Source organism: Oncorhynchus gorbuscha, linkage group LG01 (genome assembly GCF_021184085.1).
Source record: "Oncorhynchus gorbuscha isolate QuinsamMale2020 ecotype Even-year linkage group LG01, OgorEven_v1.0, whole genome shotgun sequence".
Lineage (NCBI taxonomy): Eukaryota > Metazoa > Chordata > Actinopteri > Salmoniformes > Salmonidae > Oncorhynchus > Oncorhynchus gorbuscha.
Genome location: NC_060173.1, coordinates 74147616 through 74151923, shown reverse-complemented (window position 1 = coordinate 74151923; position 4308 = coordinate 74147616).

The following is a 4308-nucleotide window of genomic DNA, read 5'->3' as shown; positions in this document are numbered from 1 at the left end:
TGTGCCGTATCATGCTTATCATTTTTGGCATCACCCTCTGTCTATGCCTCTACTATTGAGGTCTGAATTCTGATATATTTTTAAATTATACATTACAATTGACATAGAATCACAATAAATAGGTTAAGCTGGTAAATCTACAGGTTATGGTCTTATGGGCAATTTTTTTGCTTTGCTGTGCTGCTCCCCAGATTGCAGTTCCACTGAGATACATATTTAATTGGTCACTGGAAAAGGGGTTGTTTGCAAATGTATGGAAGCATGCGAAACTGTGTCCTATTCCGAAAGACTGCAAAGAACCGATTACTCCTGCCAATAGTCGACCAATTAGTCTACTCCCTACACTCAGTAATATATTGGAGGGTAATTGTGAGTAGACAAATGTGGGAGTATATGAAAAGAATGATCTGATTACAGCCAATCGGCATGCTTATCGCAAAAACCATTCCACTTCCACTGCATTTGTTGACATGACTGACCATTTTACATTACATTTAAGTCATTTAGCAGAGACTCTTATCCAGAGTCCAGTGGCTCAATGCTATGGATAATGGCAGGTTTGTAGGTGTACTATTTTTAGATTTCAGTGCAGCATTTGATTTAGTAGATCATGAAATTATTTTGACAAAATTAATGCATTATGGTTTTAAGGAGGTAACATTGAATTGGGTACAGTCATATCTAACTGACAGGAAACAGTCCACCTATATCAATGGTTCATTTTCGTCCCCAAATGTGTTAAACTGTGGAATACCGCAGGGCAGCTGCCTTGGGCCACTTCTCTACTTAATATACACCAACGACCTTCCCCATGCCTTGGTTGAAACTCAAGCTACTATATTTGCAGATGATACTACAATTTATGCAGCAAAACAATCGGTTCGACATGTACAGCAAGCTTTGCAAGGAGATTTGGAGATTATCAGGAAATGGGTTTGCCAAAACAAACTTGCTTTAAACACCAAGAAAACCAAAGTTATGTTGGTCTGTTCAACTAGGAAAAGGCCAAAACAGCATGGGATACAATTAAGTATGGGAGGAGTACAAATTGAAGAAGTGGCAGAAACCAAACTACTGGGAGTGCAGCTAGACAACTGCTTATCATGGTCGTCTCAAATAACTAATCTATGTAAAAAAATATATATATATATTTAAAAAAAATATATATATATATATATTTAAAAAAAAAAATATATATATATATATATATATATATATATATGTGTGTATATATATATATATATATATATATATGTGTGTGTGTGTGTGTGTGTGTGTGTGTGTGTATATATATATAAACCAGCATGCATAATCAGAAGGATAGCTAAATATTTACCAGGGAAAATCCTTCAGCAAATAACACAGGCATTGGTTGAGAGTCAAGTGAACTATTGTTCGGTGGTCTGGGGAAATGCATCAACTAGTGAAGTTAGGAGGCTGCAGAATGCACAGAATAAAGCAGCAAGGATTGTTTTAAGGCGGAGATATGGTTCTTCTGTTGCAGTCATGCGCAGTGTTCTTGGTTGGTCATCAATCGACAAGATAATTGAAAAAACACAACTTATTTTCTAATATACATCATTTAAAATGGCCAAGTTCTATTCACAATGGTATTCAGTTGGTAAGAGACAGACATTCCGTAAATACTAGGAATAGATTGTCCACCATCTATGCGTTATCCAGACAGAAAAAAAAATGGGCAAAAGAACATTTAGATTGGAAGAAATGGAATAAATGAACTGAGCAAACTAGAAACCTTTTCAATATATAAGTTTAAACATTATTTAAATATAGTATATAGAAATGTTGTGGGACTATAGTAGATGAAGAATCAATATTATTTTAGATTTAGTATTTATTGGGTCATTATGCTAGTGTATTTATGTATGTTTGTAATAGTGTATTATATGTGAAAGTGTGTATTATAAATTGTATTTTAATGTTAAGGACTCTTGGAAGATTAGTCCAAATGGGGACTAAAAGAGATCCTAATAAAAATTAAATCAACCCTCCCAAGATCAATAGTTTTGTGTATGTATATATATATACTATATATACTATATATATATACTACATAGTGATATACTACATAGTGATATATATATATATATATATATATCACTATCACTATGTAGTATGTCTGTCTCCATGCAGTAGAGTTGGGCAGTATCGTCATACCGTTTCTCTCATCCCGAGATTGATGTATTATCGGCTTAGTACACAAGAGGGCGCCAAAAAAGACAATTAGCACAAGTAATAGTGCATTTCCATAGGGGCTGCTAGCTAAATATGCTAACAAGCGCAAACAAAAATAAATTAAATAGCAAAGACAGGCAATCCAGCTCATAAAGTTATATGTGTATAGGTAGGACTTACTTAATGTCCTTTTGTGAGTTTGGACTTTTACAAGCGAATGTAAATGAAAGACATTACTCAAATGAACAAAGTTTTGAGGCATGCTTGTCTGAAGCAAGAACAGTACTGGTCGCTACGGCAACGAGCCTGCCTGCTCGAAAAAGAGTGGGGGAGGAGGAGCAGACAGGCTGAGAAATGAGAGGAGAAAAACACAAGGAAATCTAGACAGCACTGGCCCTCTAGCCTACAGATAAGTCATCCAAAGGGCTTTGACTTCTCAAACACCACAGAAAGCTAACACTGATTCACCCTCACCTTATTAATTAATTCAGCCACTTACTTAGATAACTAGGCTAATTAAATGTAGATTCTGCGTTCTTCACACAGGAAAAAATAGTCAAATCTTGCCGTGTTTTCTAATGTCAGAACTAAAATGCTTCTTATTGTAATTTCTGCTCAGTGTCAGACATTTTGTGCTTCAGTTTCACTTCTCCATTCAAAATGCCCGTTCATGAATTCTATCACTGATAGTCAACGCTCTGACAGTGTAGCTACTTTCTCTGGTACTTTTCTCAGTGTAGCCAGCCTACTTTTCTCTGGTAAAATGAAAGATGAACTTTAAGCAAAACATTAGGAAATGTAACTGGCTAAATTCTTTCTATGATTAACATTTAGAAATATGATGGTCATGCATTGTTTTGTTTTTTTATACAAAAATGCCTTGCTTTGTCATTGTAAGCTCATTTACTTGTATGGCTGCCTGCCAAATAGTGTTGCGCTTGTGTTGTCATCTGAAAGTTCATTTATTTTCAGACAAATGTGTGGCACTAATGTATTTTCTGTGAAGCAAAAAAACTCTGACTTTCAATAGAAAATGCGATCCCTGCCAATACCACAGCTGGACTCACCTGCTCCCGCTTTCTACGGTTGCGCTATTTACAAACAAACAGGCTCAACTGTTCTGGGGAACTACTGTATGCTTCATAATGCGACAGGTGAAATAAAGAACGCGACCTGCTTTATCTCCTAACGTATTGCACAAGTTGACTGCAGGTATTTGCCTAAAGTAGCTACAAAAATAAAAATGTAGCAAAAAACGTCAAATTATTTTAAATGGTATTGGAAAAACCATCCCCTGGCTATTTCCAAATACCCCAGTATACTGTCCAAGCCTACCATGCAGTATTGTTTATTATGCAGATTGACTCACTTATCAAAGTCCAGCTAATGCAATCAATGTTATTCATACACTATATGTGTCAAGGTGGCTGGCATCATGGATGTAATTGTAGTTCCTAGAGGTAGAATGAGCTGTGGGAGCCCTGACGAGGCACTTAAAACTGACCAAGTCACATTTTTCTGTTCCTCAAGTTGACCAAGCGTGCGTAGGTCTGCATCAGCAGAAACTGGGTCACGCTCAGTTGGTTTCCCTATTGGCCCAAAAGGATATGTTTAGTCAGTGAGGTATGTTTAGCCTGTTAGTGACCCAATATCACCTAGGACTGTAAACCCGATCCCATTTAACCAGAATAGAAATCACTGAGGGTAGAAAGCCAGTTGTGTTCTTAAGGTGCATCGGCAATGTCAGGCCGGCCATAAGTCACTGTGCTCCTAATTTTTAAAGAAGGGGTTAATTTAGCAGGAAATATGAAAAAAAATCAGAACTATTAAGATTCTATTTTGTATGTTGATGTTTCTTATGTGACATTATCTGAGGAAACAAACTCAAATCTTCTGCATGTTTGTTTTATCTGGAGTCTTAGTTAATTTAAGTAGACATTGGACTTCTTAAAGTGCACTTTTCCCCTTAAACTCTCAAGGCCAGGAGGAGTGTTTGTAACTGTTGGGTAGTGTGTCAATATATAATGCACTGGGCCTCTTAGAGAGCTTGTGAGCAATTGGGGGACAGGCGGCGCTGATGCAAATCCAGAAAAGCCAGTCGACCTACTGGTC